A 22,644-nucleotide genomic window follows, 5' to 3' on the forward strand; every position below is an offset into this window, starting at 1 on the left:
ATATCATAGTTTATCACCATATTATATTTCATTTGCAAGCCTACCGTGAAAAGTTTAGGGAGGCCAGCGAAAATTTAGGGAGGCAAACCCCTAGATCCTCCTGAATACGGGTCTGCATATACATATATATAATTATTCCAAAATGCTATCTCCACTGGTTTACCTGTTTCCGTGAGGTTACAAAAGTCAAAGAGCGCTGGTGTTTTCAATGTGAAAACCCCACTGGTGTCGGCAGCGCGGCCAGTCTCTGGTCAAGGAAACACCGGCAAGGAGGAACCGATGTGGTGACCACAAATTTTAACTAAATTACTAGTGCCAAGCCGCACTGATATTCCTTGCTCGTTACAATCTCTTGTGCCAAGAATTTCCTATTATAATAATAATAATAATAATAATAATAATAATAATAATAATAATAATAATAATAATAATAATAATAATTATTATTATTATTATTATTATTATTATTATTATTATTATTATTATTATTATTATTATTATTATTATTATTATTATTATTATTATTATTATTATTTCACACAGGAAATTTGAAAATAAAATGAAATCTGTAAGTTTTACGTCCCACAGTTATGCCGGTTAGGCTAAAGGAGATAGTGATGATAAGTAATGAATGAAATGGTGGAATGAAGAAAGTGGGAGAAAACAGGAGAACCCCGAGAAAACCCATGCACACGATGTTTGTCCACCACAAAGTTCACTTATCGCGAGCTGGGATCAAACCAAGGACCCCATGCAACTGAAATGAACGCTCTACCACTGAGCCACCGCGGCCCCCACACAGGAAATTTATCTGCTATCACAATCGTCTGCTAATTTATATTTGTATAACCAATCACCAGGTATAAGACTGAAATACATGAGACGCAAGAGGCATCTTGCTATGTTTGAAAGTAACCACAAGAACTCCGAATGAGACTAGACGAATATACTAAAAGCAATAGGTTTAGCAAAGAAAATAAAGAACGCCCCCTCCTTCTCAGTGCCATAAATCTGTCCTCGAAAAGGACGAGAGGGCTAGAAAATTTCATTCCACAGATGTGATATGGACAGAGTTTAAAAACCTGTTTTAAATGGCTAGCCCGAATTTCCCTCACGCTGCTAATACAAACAGGGAGAAGCAGAGATCGCACTGTTGCAAATCTTCACATGAAAAAAAAGGGGGGAATGAATAACTTAATTGGAGGCTTTTAGTAAAATTATAAGCTCATATAACGAATTCTTTATTATCGACCTGACTCTATGCAAATTTTTATAAGGATTTGTTCATTGCTTGCTGAGAAAAACACGAAAAAAGTTCCAATGTTATTAGATAGGGGAAAACTCGACTCAGCGAAGAGGTAGCAACAGCCTTAAGCTGTAAATAAAACGGGATTTTTTTTTTTTTTAATGTGAGTCCTGGGGCTGGAATGATTTTATGTTGTTCGCCAAATTTTCCAAACTATTAGCCGTTTAACCTTGAAGTTTTGTAGAATATTTTCTTGCATTCTAGGCTGTAGGTACGATGGGATACTTAAATGCGGCCCCTAAGGGTGGATAAGTTGGCTTGAATTATTTTTGGTCGTTCGCGAGATCTGTTTGGCGTACAACCCTGAAATTTCGTCTAAATGTTCTTAAAGTCTACGCTGTAGATAAGTAGGAATTCTTTTAAATGCGTTCCCTAAGGATGGATGAGGGATTATATTATATATATATATATATATATATATATATATATATATATATATATATATATATATATATATATATATAAAAGAGTTTGAAGAACTTTTTCCTGATCGCCACACATCCGAAACTATTAGGCTAAAATCTTAAATTTTGTGTAATTGTTTCTCTTGCAGGAGTAGGAGTAGGAATTAGATTTTTGGGCTTTCAACCTCTACCGCCATGATAGCCCTTCACGTATGAGGGATGAGGTCCCTCGGTGGTCACACTACTCATCACGAAGACATAAATAGAGAGAAAGAAAGGAATGGGGGAGGAAGAAAGCAGCCTGGGATTATTATGTTAGATGCCATCTCAGCATTTGCCTGGTGTGGATGAGGAAAACTAGGAGAACCTCATTCAGAATAGCTGATCCGAAAAAAGCTTTTACACTTTGTCGACCCTTTCCCCCACCAGGAATCAAACCCAAGACAACTTGCACCAAAGACGAGAGCGTTAGCAACTATGCTACACGTGGCCACTATTTCCCTTGCAGTTTTTAGCTATAGATAAGACTTTTTTTTTGTCGTTCGCCAGATGTTCGAAATTATTAGGCCTAGAAATTTTGTACATTTTTAAAAATTATTATTTTCAAGCTGTAGATAGGACAAGCTTTTTTGAAATTTGCTTATTGAATTACAGATTGAGACTGTGATGGACTTTTACGAAAAGTGAACCGAAGGGAGGGGGAAAAAACACGCTTGGATTTTCTTCGCTGTTCACCATATCTCCAAAACAGGTGGTCATAGGTAATTGAAAATCTCTAAAACGGTTTTCCTTAGATTCTAGACTACGATAAAATAGAAACCTCTGAAATTTGAGATCTAAGAGGGAGGAAAAGAAAGAAAGAAAAAAACTATTCTTGGTTTAAGAAGTTGAAATTTTCTAAGACGAATCTTTGGGTTTTCTACTCCGAGGTTTAAATAAATTTTACTATTATATTATTATTATTATTATTATTATTATTATTATTATTATTATTATTATTATTATTTATTATGAATTTTATTACGAAATGTGGCTAATTATCGACCTGGGAAAGAATTTATGGTTGATTTTAAGGAAAATTCAGTTTGAGGAATATAAATTTTGAGTAATATTTTCCATGAATCGGAGAAAATCTTCCGATTTCGGGTATTTTACAAAAAAGTGATTTTGTAACAAAGCGATTTTACAACATAATTTTGACAAAATAGGCACTTATAAAAATTGGAAATTGACTAATGCCTAACGATTTCTATGAACCTGAATGAGTCTACTATTTTCGGATGTGAGAAAAACGACTTCATTTGGTCTTGATCTACTGAAAAGTTATTTAGTTTAATTTGGGAAGCAGTTGTGAACATAACTTTAGCGAAATCAAACTTGAATTGACAAGTATTTAAAATCAGAAAAATGTATTTGGCTTTCAAATATTTTCCATAAACCTTATTCCTCCCGTCCGAAGAAAGAGTATTCGGCTAGTTTATAATAAATTACTAATACTAGTGCTTTAATAGAATACAGTAACGCCCTTAGGAGAGACTGTCGAGTGTAAACATGATTCCAAAGCCGGGATGCTCTGTTGGAAATGACTGCAGGGATTAGAATGAATTCTGCTATCTTGTTATTGAGGGTGGAGGACGTCCTGGTAATTATTTTATGAGGTTTGAACAGATATAATTTTATTTTTAAAAAATACTTATTTTGTAATCTGGACCATTGTGTGGCGTGACAGATCACCTAAATCTATATTTTATTTTTGACTTCATTTTCGAATTCGCTAAAATGTGCACCAACCATAGGCCTTTACACATAGATGACAAACATTCAAGGGCGCAACTAGCGGGGGACAGCAACCGGAACACATGTCTCAAGCGCGCAGTTGGAGCGGCGCCGGGGCGCCGAATTTCGTGTTTGCCCCGGGCGGGCCTGCAGATAAGGCCTACAAAATCAATTATACGGAATGCAAGAATCATGAACTATCGAAAATAAAAATGATTTATGATATATGTTGAAACAGAGAGCTTTACTCGTTTATAGTTAAGATTTGTAAGGAACATGTTATTATATCGTCGTATGATACACGAAAAGATGCCACGTTGTAAAAAACGGCTAATAAAGAATGTTTGTCTTAATGAACTAGTCATTGCCTCTGTCAACGACCTCGTCTATTAATTTGCCATTATACCTCCATTACTCTCCAAATTTACGACATAATGGCAGATGAAGAAGGAAAAAATCTCATAGTCGACATTTGATGTAAAAATGACTGCCACAAAGGGACAGTCGATTTTATTGCCATCTAGTGTTCATAAATGCAATTTATATACCCTACAGCATGAAGACTAGAAGACGGAGATATCAATCGGTAAGTTAAAGGATTTTAGTTTTATAGCATGAAAACGTCTACTATTCTTTTCAATCCAGGACATCCTCCAAGATGATTAAAGGCAAGATGTACAGCACTGGACAAAAGTACGAGACACGTTAACGATTGGTGTTCACTTTCTACCTAGATTTGTTACTAAATAATCATTCTTCCTTTCCAAAAATTCACACAGTTTTTGCCGCTATTTTTGGATACGCTAACCACTGGTTTTCTTCCTTATTCACTATTATATGTTTAATAAACAAGGCAACGATTTCAGTTCTTTGAAAATGAAGAAATCAGCAAACGTTTTAACAAAAGTGCCAGACGAAAATAATGACAGCGGAGCTATAGAGGTATTGCTATTGTATTAGTTTACTTCTGAAGAAGAAATAAAAATTTAAACATTTATATTGGCCAATTAGTCAGAGCGAGAATTTTCCTGGGTTTTCATGTTTTAGCAAAAATAATCTCTTTTTGCTAAATTTACCTACGAAATTCTTCTAGATTCAATTCGGGAAATTTCCCTCAAGCTATGAACACTGCTTACACTGGCTTTTATAGCCTATAGCAGAAAATTTCTCTTTCTCCATTGTCGATGCATACTTTGATCTATTTTCAGAACATTTCTATTGTTAATTAACCTCCAGAATTACCTATAGTTCTGAGAGCTTATCACCCAATCGCCAGCCCAAGGAAGCTATTAATGTTTCATTGCTGTGACAAAATTATACTATTATTGAGCTTCACTGATTCATCAGCTTAGTGTTATGATAAGTCTCTATCTCAAATTTTCTACACCGATATTTATTGATTTAGGAGGCGGCATTTTTATAACGGCCTGTGGCGGGAAAATGTTAAATACGGTCCCCTCCTTTAGGAAATAAATACAAATGAATAGTCAAGAAATAATTAGTGAAGTATTAATGAAATAAACAGGTTCTTTGTATGATAGGTAATATTTTCTTGTATCTCGGTGAACATGCTCGCACGGAATACGCGACAAAACGTACTAGCGACAAAACGTACCACCGACAAAACGTACCACTTACCCTGAGGGATGCTTGTGAAGGGTTTTCTAAAAACACTTTAAATAATGACAAGCGACAAAACGTACCACTTGCCTGGAGGGCTACTTGCGAAGAGTCTTCCAATCAGCCATCAAATAATGAAAGGCGACAAAACATACCACTTGATAGGACAGCATATGAGTATATATATATATATATATATCGGCCAAAATAAGGTTAAAAGTTGAACAGATTGGTGGTGAGAAAAGTACCGATGCAAGACCAAGACTAAGACTAAGACCTTGTCTGCAAGATTCTCGCAGACCAAGACCATACGTGCAAGATTCTCGCCAGACCAGCAAGAATGTTGCATATGCAATATTTGAATATTTCTGATTTCCATCACACTTTATCCAGGCTTTGGACCAGGGACGAATAGGTATTTTTAGAGGGGCGCGGGCGCTTTCTTCCACAAGGGCCACCAGCATCTCAATGTCACAAATCAAGTTGCACAGCTTTCTTTCTACAGTAAGTCAATAGTATTAACAATTGACAATTAAAACCTGATATTCTTTCATCAGTATATTATTCCGAATTGTTCAAAATATATGAAGTTCAAGAAGAACGTATACTATATTACAAAATTAGCAGATGTTTTAGTGTACTAGTTTTTGATGCTACTGTATCTATCACTTTTGCATTCGAAATATTTTTAATAAATCTTTTTCAATAGACATCAACATAAATGTTCCTGAGACATGGTACTCGTTAGCCTATTTTTAATGTATTTCAGTTTATTTCAGTTTTGAAAAATTTCTTTTACATGTTACCTGAGTTAGGGCAAAGTCAATAAAAATTTGTATGCTGGAAACCTGGATAAGTATTGCTGCAAAATTTACAATTCTGCAAAATTAAAAAGCAGCACATTGGACAATTTTGCAACACGTTTTGTATTCGCTTTCCTTGTAAACAAATGTATTTTCTCCTAATTCTGAATCACTTGCACCATCAGGACAGTCATTTTTCCTCGGTTGTGCTCGTCATCAAGACTGGCTTTCAAGGATATCCACGTCCTTTAAAAATCCAAGAGAATACATTTATAGTATCCTTGGAAACTGCTTTACTGAAGTTTTTCAGAAAATATGTAAGTTTATCGAAAGGCACGTCTGGAAGTTCTGTTACATGGTTGAAGTGTCTAGGGTCCAAATAATCCATAAAGTACATTGCTTCTTGAATCTTGAAGAAATACTCGAAACTACCATGTCCAATATTGTGTTGAATGCTTCGATGCAGTACCTGGTCATTGGATAGAAGCAGCTTCATCTTCATATTCACAGGAAAATCTTTGTCCATCTCTGAAGGCGAATTGTCAACAGGTCAATAGAAAAAAAAAAAAAGAAAAAAAAAAGAAATCACGTTCTAAGTTTTCAAATTTGTTATTGGCCCATTCTGCAAAGCTTAATGCTGCATTCTTAACGGATTCAAAATCATCTCTCTACTCTTTCACTTGGAACAGAGTAGTCTGCATCATCCGATAGGACTACACTAGCAGCACTCCCTATTTGGAGATAGTTTGACAGCAAGGTCGTCACTTGAAACATCTTAAGGAACATTTGTGCTGTCCGAGTTGTTTTGAACTTGAGATCTTTTATACATCCTTTCGCTTTACATCTAGCTTTTGGTTTGATATTTTCTGTAGAAGCAATTTTCTTAATTATTATGGTCAACTCTATATACAAAGCACTTTCTGGGTTCGAAAAGTGACCAAACTTTTTCTGAAAAACAGTGTGTTTTCTATCATCTTGTTTCCGCAATAACTATAAGACGTCTTTGTTAACATTTGATCTTCCAAATGTCCATTCGCTGATAAGACTCACGCATAAATATCGCACAGTCATTCAGCAGAACAATGACAGAATCAATGCAGTTTTTTTATCAGATCACATATGACTTGATTGAGTATATGAGCGTAACACCACACGTGTAACTGAGTTTTTTAGTGGTTAAGCGGTTAGCGTATGCGCCTTTGTCGTGGGAGACCTGGGTTCGATTCCTGGTGGGAGCTCATGTGCTTCGGATTTCCCGTAAATCAGTATGTCCCGTCTCATATAGCCTCGCTGCTAAAAGGGCCATTAAACTCAAAATCAACTGAATCACACGTGTAACATGATCATAGGTGAATTGAAAAAATCCGAATATTGTCCTTGCATGTTACTTGAGCCATCGGTTGAATTTCCATTAGGGATGGTATCGAGACGAGACGAGACGAGACTTTGTACAGTCTCGGTCTCGTCTCGGTTTAAAAATAGCTGTCTCGGTCTCGGTCTCGTCTCGAGTCAAAAATCGCCGTCTCGGTCTCGGTCTCGTCTCGGTCAACAAATGCTTGTCTCGATCTCGGTCTCGGTCTCGAGGGCCAAATCTCGGTCTCGTCTCGAAAGTCTCGAAATAAATAGGTGGAATTAAAATTGTAAAAGTATTATTATTGTAAAGTCTGTCGTTTCTGCTTCTTATTTTTGGCTTTATTCTTGACTTAGAATTATAGTATGGTGTACTTCTTCAGAGCTAATTTGCTAGCGCTGATGCCTTCCATGCGTGTGTTCCAGTTTCAATCATCAGTGGGTATATCACATCTGGGATAAAATTCTAATAGTAACCCATATTTCACTTTTAGCAAAAGACTTTCTCATATGGCCTCAGTACTGCCTATACAATTAAACTCTAAAATACTTTCTCATATGGCCTCAGTACTGCCTATACAATTAAATTCTATTAAATTAACTTCAGTACTATACAGTAGTTTATTTCCTTTCTTAGAATAAGAATTGTTCAATACATTCTAACGTATAACGCAACACATAGCAGCATGAATGTATTTAATCGTACCGAAATTGAAATTTTACAATTTCTCATTTATTATCCAATACATTCTGTTTTGACTGTCATTTTAAAAACATGAACAAATAGGGTAAATTATTACTACAATATATTTTGTTTAAAATTGACCAAATGCTTTATTATCGTTTCACATCTACGTATTTAATTGACACCTTATAACACGAAATTCCTGAACTTTGTGGTGGGAGCTACGGTACTCATCTTTGCTATGTGTGGCCCCGGGTTGCATCACGAAACAAGTTAGATTCAAAGTCAGATTTTGCATAGTTCGCTAATTTAGCTAAATTTAAGTACATTCTGTTTTTTATACAAGTTCCTAAAGTTGTAATGCATTACATACGCATACGTATATCCACTGCCGTAACATACATTAAACTTATTCCTGAGCTCTTAGCGGTGTATGTGAATGCGGTGAATTTTCTCTCTCTCGCCAAAACTAGTGATTCTTAACTTTCTAGTTTTCTTTCGTATTCATTTTCGTAGTTTTGCAGCAACATGAAGTAATTAAATAGTCATATATATATATATATATATATATATATATATATATATATATATATATATATATATATAAAGACATTAGTGGTAGATGTCTTTTTTTAATAGACTATGTTCTTTCTAGTGGTGTAATAATGTAAGTCTAAAGCCATCTTACTACTTTGTAACTACTTAGTATTCTATAGTTTGAAAAACAGTATTATAGATCTTAGTTAATGAACCGGTTTTTCGCTTCTCCTGTAAAATTACGAAATTATGACTTGGTTTAGTTTACCTCTGAGGTTTCGATATAAAATCATCACCATCATCATAATCAAGCATTATCAATCAACTGCTGGATGAAGTCTTCTCAAGTTTTCTCTACAACTAGGTATATCTACTTTGGGTAATTCTTTTCCAGGTTACTCCCCAGTGGTTCCTGATTTTGTCATAATTTCTTGTATGCGGACATTTCCTAGGCTGTTTTTGTCACGTGGTATCCAATCTAAAATTGTTTTCGTCTATCGATCATAATTTCGTCTTGCAATATGTCCCATCACATTTTTCGGTCTATTTTAAACATTATTTCATTAGTACCAGTCATTAGTTGCCAAACAATTCATTTCTATATATTTGGGCTATAAATAGTTCATATCCTCTACTTTTGGAGCACAGACACGCTACTTTTTGATCTTCGGATCTGGCAACACTGACGCAATTATTTAAATCAACACAATGTAAGAACCCCCATTTGCTGTAATGGCTAATACGCTTGATTTTGGTTCGCATGTTTCCCGAGTTCGATTCCCGGTGGCGGTAATGTTCAACGACCGAAGTTTTTCGGATTCCACTATGATCAGTAACTTCATGCCTCCTTTAGCCGCCCTAGCATAATCGTGAGACGTTAAACTAAAACAAAACAAACCAAAAATCAACACAATGTGTATTACTAACTGTAAGTCTTTGAATAATTGCATATAGCTATATGGTATGGATCGAGTTTCAGGTGGTCGGTGGTCAAACTATAACAAATGAAATGCAGTTAGGGTGTAATTAAAATTTTAATAAAACAGTGTTTTAATCTAAAAAATACACCAGGCCTAAGGCTTAGGGAGAACAACTAGTGCTACTGAAAAGTTGTCAGTTACGTTTAATTTCAGTTACAATTAGCTTTTATATGTATTGCTTGAACGAAAACTTTGACATTAACATTATAAGTAGCCCAAAGACTATGAAAAACATCATGTTTTGAAAACATTCTTGCACTATAAAACAAATTACGAGTAATTTTAAAATATTTTGCACTTTAGCTACGTTATTTGCACTATATTTATAATATTTAGCAATTTATTTAAGTTCGCAACACTGCTTAAAATAATGTAACTACGACTTGTTGTAATTAAAATTACTGAACACTAATGTTATAATGTTCCTGCCATTTGAGTTATTAGAGATCTCCAAAATGTTGATGTTAATGATATGTATTGTCCTTTGTTACACTGAATAATATATGCGCTTTTGTAGTTTAATTTAATATCTAAATTAGAAATATGTAGAGCTCTTTCGTAGCTAAGCAGTTAGCCTATGGCGTGAGAGACCCGGGATAGATTCCCGGCAGGAGCTCATGTGGTTTAGATTCAACTTTAATCAGTAGGTTCAGTCTCATATAACCTCGCTGCTGAAAGAGGCGTTAAACTCAATTAAAAAATGAAATGAAATTTTTGAGTTTTACGTCCCACGTTTATGCCGGTTAGGCTAAAGGAGATTGTGATTATGAGAGATGAATGAAATGGTGGACTGAAGAAAGTGGGAGGAAACGGGAGAACCCCGAGAAAACCCACGCACTAAACTAAATTAACTGAACAGAAATATGTAATATCAAACGTAGTGCAATTTGAGAAATTACAACTTTATGTTGCGTTGGCAACATTGCTTGTTTATCTAGTGGTATTGCAGAGTATCTAGAAGAATTTCCCCTTCCATATTTCACACAGCATGTTAAAAAAATTCAGCATTTTTAATATATATGACTATTATATATAACTAGATGAAATACCCATTTTTCGCATGCGACCAGTCTTTGGAAGTCAAGGCCTGTGGGAGTATCACTATCTCAGCAACCGAGAAAACTATGTATTTGACACTAATATCGGTCATTTTGTTTTATTTTTACATGTCTCGGTACCCCCTCTCCAGCATGTGAACCCCGGCCCGCATGCACTGGAAGCTGAATTTGAAAGTCATCGCTAATGGAAGTGACACCATTGATCTCAGCGACCGCAAAAACTATACATTTGACACTAATATCGGCCATTTTGGATTACTTTTCATGTCTCGGTATCCCTCCTGTGAACTCCGGCCCGCAGCTGAATGGGGTGAATTTGGAGTTTAATGCGATCGGAATTTCACCATTGATCTCAGAAAACGCGAAAACTATTTGACACTAATATCGGTCATTTTGTATTATTTTTACGTCTCGGTACTCCCCTCTTCCGCAAGTGAATCACGGCCCGCACGCACTGGTAGCTGACTTTGAAAGTCATCGCTAATGGAAGTATCATCATTGATCTCAGCGACTGCGAAAACTATGTATTCGACACTAATATCGGTCATTTTCTACTACTTTTACATGTCCCCTTAAACGCCCCTCCTGACTCAAAATTAAAAAAAAAAAAAAAAGCTTCTTCTTGGTCTGAGGCCTGGGACATGATACTTGTCACCCAAATTTCGTAACTCTTGGACTCTCGTCTGGTCCCCAGGCCGCACACAGGCAATCAGAAAGACAGGCACGCAGACACACAAACATAAAAAAAAAATCTCTTCCTTTTACTTATATTAGATATGATATACAGGCGAGGATCCAAGGGGAGTGTTAAAGGGGTTATACCTCCCCTTGACGCTCAGCTATACACTGTATAAAATGGGCTTCAATCCTAATTCTTTCTTTACACTGGATTAAATGTCAAACTATGGTTTAGCCCCTCCCTCGATCATATATATATATATATATATATATATATATATATATATATATATATATATATATATATATATATATATATATGTGTGTGTGTGTGTGTATGTGTGTGTTGAGAGAGAGACAGAGATGACTATACACATCAGCAGTGGATTTTGTTTCGGAAGAGGCTTGAGAACGAGTAAGAAATATTTGTGTTGTACGTGCAATGCGAAAAAATGATCACAAATCTCTTTCGGGAGGGGTTCAGTCCGATAGCTATCCCCTAAATATGCCACTGAACATTAGTCAACCGTTCCCATATTACCTAATACAGCAACGAAAGAAATTTTGAGTAAAGGTCAATCTTAATAGTTGTCTATATCAATATTCGAGACGAGACCGAGACTTTCGAGACTGACCTAAGTCTCGTCTCGGTCTCGTCTCGATTTATAGAGCTCCGTCTCGGTCTCGGTCTCGTCTCGGTAGATAAAAGGCCGTCTCGGTCTCGGTCTCGTCTCGGTATATAAAAGGCCGTCTCGGTCTCGGTACCATCCCTAATTTCCATAACACTTCTTAATATCAAGGTTCAACTTCTGCAGAATTTCCAGCAGTAAACCGCAAGGACACTGGCCTGTGGTAGATATGCATTTTACAATGACAACAATACTTTGTTTAACAACCATTTTAACAGCATACCATAAAACAACAGAGCACTGGCCTGAAACTATATCTTGACTAGTGTCTAATAGAACAGAAAATACTGAAGCTTGAGAGACTTAATACGAAATATCTTCTCTGATAAGTGTGCTGATAGCATTCAAAACATAATTCACCGTGTTTAGTAAAAGCAATGCGACCACTATCCTGCTTACTTCCTCGTATATGACTCTTCTCGATGACCTTATCTAAATTACTTTTAAGCGGAAGATCAAATTTGCTTAAGAAAGGAATAATATCCAAAAAATTTCCATGATCTATAGCTGTGTCTTTCAGTTTATAGGCTGTTACATTTCCTCTGTAAATTCAGCCCTCTTTTACCAATGAGTTTCTGCACTTTGACAACTCGATACATTACCTGTCTGCTCTTCTCAGGTATATACTGCCGTTGTTTTACCTGTTCATGAGGAAATAGTTTCTTAACATTATGTTCTCTTTTGTTAGATATGTAAGCACCCACATTGGTCTAATGTATTTTGGAAGACTCGTGTTCTCTTACTCGCTGATAAACGTGTTTAATGTTACGTTTGTCCCGTACAGAACCTTTAAGAGAAGTTCTGATCAGTTCGATCTGAAGAATAATCTGTGAACACGCTGGAAAAAAAAAAAAAAAAAAAAAGCTTGAAGTGGTACGTTTTGTCGCGGATTAAATATCCGAAATGTTTTAATTAGTCCAAGACAGGTTGTAATTTATATAAGTGGTACGTTTTGTCGTGGAATAAATATCAGAAATGCTTTAATAAATCCATGACAGGTTGTTATTTATGACAGGTCGTCAAAAGTGGTACGTTTTGTCGCGAAAATTCAAGTGGTACGTTTTGTCGCTGGTACGTTTTGTCGGGACACCGCTCGCACGTTCGAACATTATTGGAAGTACAACGCCTTGGATAATATTCCAAGAAGTGATTTGAAGATTAGTACATCGCGTCCTTCGTAACTACATATTTCATAAAGGTAAAGCACAAATTATGTTTTACTTTTTTGAATCTTCCTTGTTTTTTAGTCACTAATATAATAATAATACATCAATAAGTCAGACATCAAATCCACCATCATAAGTCAGACATCCTCCACACGTATGTTTTTGTCGAGACCTCATTATTAACACCAAAATAAAGAAGTAGCAACCTTATTCATCAATAAAAAGTATGGATGACGTTGAATCAATAAAAACTTGCGGCATGTAGGCGCCAGACAGTTAAATGCAGATGCATATATTAAGCAGCAACAACTGAAAACAAAAGATATTCGTAAAGACAGCTGTTGTTGCAACCAATCACGACATTCATGACTAGTCACTGTTGAAAACACACCAACATCAACAAATTAAAAGAAATTTGACAAGTCAAATACTGGTATCATATTAGTAAAGAAAAAGCTATGTAATTTTGCATGTGCATATTGATTGTGTAGTAGTAAGAAGTTTCTTGAACGAATTAAAAGGGCTTTGCTACATTCCAGATAATAATAATAATAATAATAATATAGAATCTTGTTAAAAAAATCACTCCCATAGGAGTCTACATAGAAACATTTGTCTAGTATGCAGGATATTCGTTTTACGTTTCCTGCCCCTCAGACTGGTACAAATTAACAGTCAAGAAATATTTAGTGAGGTAATGAATAAACAGGCCTTTCGTAAAACCAGCCAACCAAGTTTTCCTTAGCAAAACTGTATTTTGTATGGGTAGTGCAGAACTAGGTACCAGATTTTGAATCTTACTTTACCCTACCATATGTTTTTATATCCAACTCGTTAGTCCTTAGATTAGATATGCAAACTAGCTGAACATTATGCGCTGCAGAAAGCATATCCATCAAGTAATCATGACTAGTCACTCTTAAAATCGGGACTGAAGAGAAACTATCCAGAATATACTGTATAAATGATGTACTTCGCGTTTAAGCGTCATGGTTTCACAAAATTACAGTTAAACTAAGAAGTACAGAAACCTTTCAGATTTTACTGTACAATACCTATGAAGATGATTTTTTATTCTATAGAGCGCCTATTTAAATTCCAACTTCAAGTAGATCCCTTTTCACCAGTGCATTTTCATAATATAGCCTATTAATTACTATTTGTAGCTGAAGTGCAGATATGTGGGCGGGATCTAAAAGGCAATTTTGACTAAACCGATGCGACTGGCCTTCATTACGACATTGAACTGAAGCACTCACTGCCTCTGTATACGATGATGCTTTTGATAACCCAATTTCTTACCAAGGATACCGCAGTCTCCACCCCCTTAAAGATTTAACGAACGTTTACAGACACGAAGTATACACAGCTGAAAAACACGCGACACTGACAATAATCTTAACACGATATAAGTACGTGATTTATATGTCTAGTTTCTTTAAATACAGATCTATTAGATATGCAAACTTAAATTACTACGAAAACACGTTATGACATTGGCTCAGGAAACTAGTCAATTTTACGTTGACATTAATTTCTCAACATTGAAAAGTAATAGGCCTATGCTGTGTGCAAAAGCCTCAAAAGATTCACACAGAACATTTTCGTGTGCCCTTCTCGCTGGTCTAGTGGCTAGCAAGTGTGCTTTGATGCACGAGGTTGTGGATTCAATCTTTAAACAAAAAAAAAATCTAAGTGTTACGTCTCACAGTTATGCCGGCTAGGCTAAAGGAGACGTTGATGAGTAATGAATGCAATGGTGGAATGTATAAAGTACGAGAAAACGGGAGAACCCCGAGGAAACCCACGCACACGGTGTTTGTCCACCACAAAGTCCACTTGGCGCGAGCTGGGATCGAACCAGGGAACCCCAAGCACCAGAGGTGAACGCTCTACCACTGAGTGCTCCCACTTAATTTTCAAAGAGAGAGCATCGAATACACTAGATTTCATCTATGGAGCCTCGCTGTTGACAAAGAACGCATGTACGAATCAATCAAAACAAAATATAGGCATGAACACTGCCTTAATATTGTTAAAACGCAAACATCAAGTGTGGTATGAGATGAAAGGGCTGGCCGAAAGATTCTAAGTGCGGTCTATTGTGTATAACGAAAGTAGTAAAAGAGTAAATCATTTCATCAAAAATAAATAAATAAATACAAAAATGCTTCTTGCATACGATGCAGGAAATATAAAAAATAACTTTTTTATTCACTAAGCTCCTTTCGAACTATGTAATCATTTTATTAATAATGATATTAAGGGATGTTCCCCAAGAATGACGTACTCCACTACTCTAAATTTACCTGACATCTCTACTAAAACGGTTTCTAATTTTAAATTTCAATACAATAAATCAACCCTTCAGGGGACGTCCGTGACTAAAACATAATGTTTTTGTATAATTTCTATTTTGTGCAAATTTTTGGTTACGGGCTTCTTTAAATTTCAATGTTTTTGCCCTCCTCAAATTTCAATGAAGCATTTTGCGTCATTGTCTTCTCGGAGGACACCCCGTGTTACTGCACAATTTTTATGCAGTATTTTTCTTAACTGATTCTTCTTTCATTTTGACTAATTAAATTAGAACAGTTCCAATATCAACCATTATTGTTAACTGTCACAACAAGCCAAAACAATAATAATCGATAGATATTGATCAGGTAAGGCAATGAATAGAAGCTTACGTGCTATTAGTGATTACCAGCGTTTGCTCAAAGTAGCCTTGGGCACAATGAAATATACATAATATATAATAATGGAGACAGTGACTAAAACAACGATCAACCAATTCAATACATTCATTTCTATCAGAAAATAAGCTCAATAATCTCTCTCTCCATTTACTTCTAATAAGCCAACTTACTAATTCGTTTTTAATGCTGGGACTCTTTAACGACTATCTACGGAAAAGAACATAATTTTGGCTCATATATTCTTTTGTCATAAGTTATTCTGGAAGAACAGCATGTCGAGACTATAGATTTTAATAAGTTACACTAAAATACAAATGCTGAGTAAAGCAACGTTTATTATATTTTTTTCTTTATTATCGACGAGAAACGGGAGAACAAAGATTTTTTTTTTCGATTGTGTCTGAAGAAGGATATGTTAGATATCCGAAACTGTCACATTTATTATTTTATTATTTTATAATAAACGTTGCTTTGCTCAGCAATTGTATTTTAGTGTAACTTATTGAATATGGCAAAGCTAGTATGAATCAGTTATTATAGATTTCAAGCAAACTTATTAAGATTGTTAATCTAGGACGTAATATCAAAATAATGTTTCGGGAATCTTCCTTTCTTCTTTTTTAAATCACACTTTTGAAGAAGGCGAGAATTTTCCTTATAGCTTAAGGTTATTCAGATATTCTTATTTGTATATGCATATATACTGATTATTTATGAAGTTTATATATACTTTTAAGAACTATTGAAAGTAAGAAAGGATGCGGAAAATGCATCGCGATGGGCATGTAGCCAACAAATTTGATTTATAGCTGAACATAAATTAATCTCCCCAAACTACGGTATCAACACTTCACAAACACTGTTGTTTACGTAAGGTATCTTGAATTAATTTTCGCCAATTTTCTCGAAAGCAAAGTCAAATTGCTACAATAAATCTGCATTTCAAAAGGCAGAAAACTATATATATCTGTCGGTATACACATCTATGAATGTAAATGCTGTTAATCTTTTCATTACGCTTACATTATGTCACGGGTGAATATTTGATTTACTAAGTACGAATATTACTGGTCAAATACTTGTTTTTTGATGCGCTAAGGTCAATAGGGTTGCGCAAAGATGATAAATAGATATTTAAACAAAAAGGAATGTAACAGCTTGTCTCAAGAAACGCAAACTAGTCACTAATATATACGCTACAACGTGAAAGCATACGAAGGTTTTCTTTTTCATGAGTATACTCTCATACTATTTTATTCATAAAAAAATACGGAGCACTCAAATGGAGGCTACAGGAACTCATACGTTCAAGAGCAAACACGATCATGTGTGTACGCAATGTCTTCTTCAAATAATATCCTCACAAAAGCAGCATTCACCTGCCGTTCTTTTATAGAAGTGTCAAGAACTTGGTTCAACATATATTTCACATATAAATATAAAAAGCAAGCATTCCCAACTTCTAATTTCTTTCCCTTACACTTGTCTTCCCCTTAAACTCAATATGTTAATAAAAAATTCTGGGAAAAATGAACAGGATAAAGGTTAGACTTCTCAACAGGTAGAGAGAAATTTTAACAGAAAAAAATGAGTTAAAAACGAGGGAGGAGAACTACGAAGGGTAATGAATGTTTCCTGGACGAGAAATGGGGGAGAATAAAGCCATCTTAATATTTTCAGTTTTGAGGTAAGGAGAGGTAAGTTCCTATTTTGGGTAGAGTTGTGAAGATAGTACAATGAGCGATTTTTTTAAAAAAAGTCACTTTTTTACCCACCCACCCCAAAAAGATGTCGGGAAACGATTCCTGAGATTTAACGTCGTGTTTCGACCTTGCTTCATTCAGTAATTTAACCTTTTTTGTGGTTTTTAGGAAAACAAAAGTTGCTGCAATTTAATAACGACTTGATATACAGTAGAGTCTATACCAACATACTGTAGATATCGAGAGGTATAATGTGTAAATGTATTCCTGAAAATATTGGTGGAGTAACTAACGTAGCAATCATTAGGAAACAGTTCCCTCGTGGCTATATGGTTAGCATACGTGTCTTCGAATTAGCGCGGGAGACTCAGTTTCGATTTGCAGTTGGATAAAATGGCTTTATTAAAACAATGAATTCATGAGACATTAAATCATCAAATATTCAAGAATATATATACTATGATATTTTTAATTATACTATTTGATTTTAAGCGATATTGTCATTGTTTATTAAGCTTATTGTTTCATTAAACACACCTTGAACTCTCCAAATTAAAATAGCTTTTGTTTACTTTCAGCCTACTCCTTTTCGGATCAAAAGATCCAATATATTTCAACAAAAATTACCTTGTAAGCCTTATATCTAGAGAACTACATATACTGTAGCCAAACCCAAACAAACAGTTAACTCAGTGCTTATTCCGTAGAAAATACGAAAACTCTATGTACGGAATTTTCAAAAAAATTTGTGGCTCCTGATCCAAAAACTAATTATTGGCCAAGATCTCAATCTTTTGATCCATTTTTTGTTTCCTACAATTCTTATTAGGCTTACTTGTTAAACTAAAACCAGTTCTAAAATTAAATGTAATACAAGTTTCATTGCTGGAAACAACCCTCGTATGAGTATACCTCGTGTTTGTAATATTAATGAACAAGTTATTCACATATTTCATTGCCGATATAGTGTTGGGATAGTAGTTCAATCATAGAATATCCAGTTCTCGTGTGACAGGTCCCTGATTCGATTACGTATTGTTTGCCACGGTGTAGTTTGCCACGACTGGATTTTGGCACGGTATTGTTCTCCCTGATTTATCTTATATCACAATCGTGAAGATTTATACAAAATCGACTCATAAGTTGAGGGTTGCCAGAGGACTATATTATAACAATCAAATCTATTATATTCATAAATAGCATACGTACAATACAAACGGTTCCAAACACTTTATTGGGTTACTGCTGCTATTCCGTAACCCTAATTCTGAGTATTCATTAAACATTTCTCTCTACAGGGATTTTAGGAATGTTTTAGTTTATTCTCAAAATTTAAATTATATCTGAAATTTCCATTTCTGACTTTGTCCATAAGCCATTTTAGTAGATTTATATTTTTGGTCGTGTGACAGCACTCGATTGTTTATTAACTTATGTTTTAATGAGTTTCTTTGGCTGATTCTATTGAGTTATATTTATATATAAACATAGTTTGAAAAAAAAAATAGAAGGGTATTGCTACGCGTTTATTGTCGTGCCAGGAAATATCTCCATTTCATCAGTTTCAAGTGTCTTCCGCTTACACTTGCTTCTATTGAGGTTTTCTACATATATTTGCTTGCTGTTGTTTCATACTATCAGGAAATATTTTAAAATATGGCGTCTATAAATCTGAGTTATAAAGGTAAAATTATAAGTATTATTATTATTATTATTATTATTATTATTATTATTAAACACAAATGTGTGGTGGGCCGCATTTTTTCTCTCAGATGCCATCGGAACAACACTTCTGAGGCTACAAAGCCAAATACAGAACACAAAACTAACTTTCCACATATAGACTCCCTAAAGAATAAGAAAGCAAAAGAAAAATTTAGGAACTGTGTTTTTACTTTTTGTTTGGGGTTGCTTTAACGTGCTACATGACTGGCATTTGGGAAATTGTTGACTATAGGTGCATTTACCCTACATTCATATTCATATTCATATTTCCTATGCAAAATTTAGTATATGCATATATAGTAATAATATGAACAGTTTAATAAATTCAGTAATATATAATAATTACAATTTGTATAAAATTCATCTCAGTCCTTCGTGAAGGCTTTTCATGACTAGTGTTTCTTCCAGACATGTTTTTGGAGGGGCACTGCCCCTCCCCCCGGAGCTCTGAGAGTGACCTACGGAAGAGAGCAAACCAATATAATATAATAATAAATAAAATAGTATCAGTAGTGCCCCCCGTAATATTAAGTGTGCCTCCCCATAACATTTTTTTCTGAAAGATCGACTATTCATGACCTACACAGCAATGGCCTCTTAATCTGTTTATCTTGAATTTCAGAAGGTAAGTATATGAGAAAGGCTCTTAAGTTTTAGTATATACACATAAACGTCCTTAAGAATGCGTTTTTCTAACAGACAAAAATGAAACACATTTAGTCTTATGCTGAAAATGACACTCCATTGTTTTCAACATTAAATTAAACCTGCATTTTTTACATTATGTCATTAAAGTAATGCAAGTTACATTTTTCAGCTCTGAGTAAATAGAAAAAAGAAGGCTGTTCAGGAACAGCGAAGTCAGAGGATGAAACTGTAGCCGTCCTAAGAGAACACTTGTCACTTCGCAGATTGTAAAGTAAAAATGCCACTTATTAGGTGAAAGGAGAAAGCACAAAAAAAGTACATCAGTGTCTATAATTTTCAAAGATGAAGTGGCTAGTACCCTTTGCTCCCTGATAAAACAGAGAACACTTAGACATCTATTTTCACTTGTGAAAAGTTGCTGTGAATAAAACCATCCAAGAATTTTGAAGGTGGATTTTCAAACTTCAGCAGTTAATACATTACGTTTCATCTTTCCAAATGCAGGGATTTCAGGATGCAACTAACACTTTAATCAGAGCATTTGGCGGAAAGTAGAGCTAGTCGATTACCATCTTAAGAATGAGGAGGTGCGCCGTCATGTTCGGATGTGTAGAGCACTGGCCCTAACACCAGTAGAATATGTCCCTTATGGTTGGTTGATCATCATCGAGAACTGCCCAACTGGACAAAAAAAAATCGAGAATTTCAACGTTTGCTTTACGGAGTAATGTCTGGAAAATCCAAATCTTCCTACGGAAAGTTAGAATTGTAGCAGTCAGAGGCATCGAACAAATAATACCGTAGAAGGTTGGCGTAACCGCTTAAACAAAATGATATCCAGAACCTCTCAGCACACTTTTTAGCTTTGTGAAGATGCTGAAGGAAGGTGCTATGTTTAATTTTAATGTTTGTAGAAGAATGGAAATGCAGAGCATTCATCAGAAGAAAAGAAGAGTAAACTATATCAGACTTGATGATAGGATACAGTAAATACTTTATCATCTGAGAGATGATGCTGATCTGAAGAAATATCTCTGAAGCTTGAACTTTGTACACAAATTTCAGTAGTTAATAGCAGCATTTTATTTCGGATTTATATTTTTCTTCATGGACGATGTGCAGTTTCTACAGAATGAAGAGGACAAGGTTCTAATAGGAGCGGCCTAGGAGTATGAGCCAAAGTGATATGGTGTTATAGTATTTACTTTATTTTATGTTTCTGGGCGCATCAATTGTGCTGTATAGTATGATATCTCTATAGCAGAAGGGATATATGACATTGACTTCGAGCTTCGTAAGTTTACATATTTGTTTTACACCTGACATTTTTTAACTTTTCCTATTCTCAAGATTGTATATTTCCTAAGCATGTAGGGGCAAAGGTGTCTCAGTGTTAAAGCATTCATCTCTGTTGCCTGAGGTCTCTGGTTAGATTTCAGCTTGCGCGAAGTGGGCTTTGTGGTGGGCAAACACTGTGTGCGTGAGTTTTCTCGGAGTTCTTCTGCTTCCTCCCACTTTCTTCAATAAAATATTTTTATTCATTCTCATAATTATCATTATATCCTTTAATTTACACGGCATAATCGTGGGATGTAAAACGGAAATATTTCATTTTATTTTTCTTAAGTATATAAAATCCAGTTGTTTAGTCGCGTAGCATAAGGAAAAACAGAACATTATGTAACAGAAGATATTAAGAAATCCATTAAAAGAAAAAATGCAATTATAAGGTTATCAATTTACTAAGCTATTGTGATATTAATGATGTTTTGTGTTCATTTGTTTGGAGCTTAATGTTCTCTTTCAGCAGCGAGTCTAATGAGACCTCTCTCCTTCCAAAGGCGAGAACACTTACCACTGTCCCAAGGAATCAAAAAAAACTGCCCTTCTTTTCAGTCCAAGTGTGTGTGTATTAGTGGTGGGCACAAAAACCGGTTTTTCGGTTTTCTCCAAAACAGGTTTCGGTTTTCTTCAAAACCGGTTTGGTTTTCACCTAAATCGGTTATCGGTTTTCTCCAAAATAGTTTCGGTTTTTTACCGGATCCGGTTTCGGTTTTTCCCAAAATCGGTTCGGTTTTTCACCGGATCTGGTTTCGGTTTTCCCCAAAATCGGTTCGGTTTTTCACCGGATTTGGATTCGGTTTTCCCCAAAATCGGTTCGGTTTTTCACCGGATCTGGTTTCGGTTTTCTTCAAAATCGGTTCCGGTTTTTCCAAAATTTGTTCTATTTCTGACCAGAATAGTGTTTCGTTGTTCTCCGGAAACCGATTCCGTTTCCACAGAAATAGTTTTGTGTTTTCCAAAAGTTTTCACCGCAATCAGTTCCGGTGAAAACCGAACCAGTTTTGAAGAAAACCGGTTTCGGTGAAAACCGAACCGATTTTGGAGAAAACTGAAATGTCGGTTTTTTGGATTTCAGTTTTTCTAGAAACCGGTTTTATAAAACCGATTTTGCCCATCCCTAGTGTGTATCTTCACGATAATCAGATCTGAAAAGATCGGAATGCAAAGACTGTGGCAAAATCGTGGAAAACTACACAAAAATCGAGTCGTGGCAAACGACACCGTGGCAAACAATACGCCACCCTGATTCGATCTCTAGTCATGTAACTTGTTGTTAATAATGTGTATCGTGTCTGTGAGCTTTTGTTTGGGGGGATGGTCTGTTGTTTTTTTTTTTTTTCGTATTCTCTTTACGTTACCAAATTCACGTTCGCCCTTTAATTGCATTTACCATTAGTCTCTTTTAGTCTACAGGGTGTAATTGCAGAATATTAAAAAGTTCATTTCTTTTCATTGCTGCTGTAAGTTTTGATA

The 22,644-nt window shown here is 35.3% G+C and overlaps 1 protein-coding gene across 2 annotated transcripts in view; it reads right to left on the reverse strand.

Moving 5' to 3' along the window:
• The window catches only part of GEFmeso (Guanine nucleotide exchange factor in mesoderm), a 784,292-nt gene that overhangs the window by 232,025 nt on the left and 529,623 nt on the right, over positions 1–22,644 (reverse strand). The window lies entirely within an intron of this gene.

Source organism: Thermobia domestica, chromosome 9 (assembly GCF_964235325.1).
Source record: "Thermobia domestica chromosome 9, izTheDome1.hap1.1, whole genome shotgun sequence".
Taxonomy (NCBI): Eukaryota; Metazoa; Arthropoda; class Insecta; order Zygentoma; family Lepismatidae; genus Thermobia; species Thermobia domestica.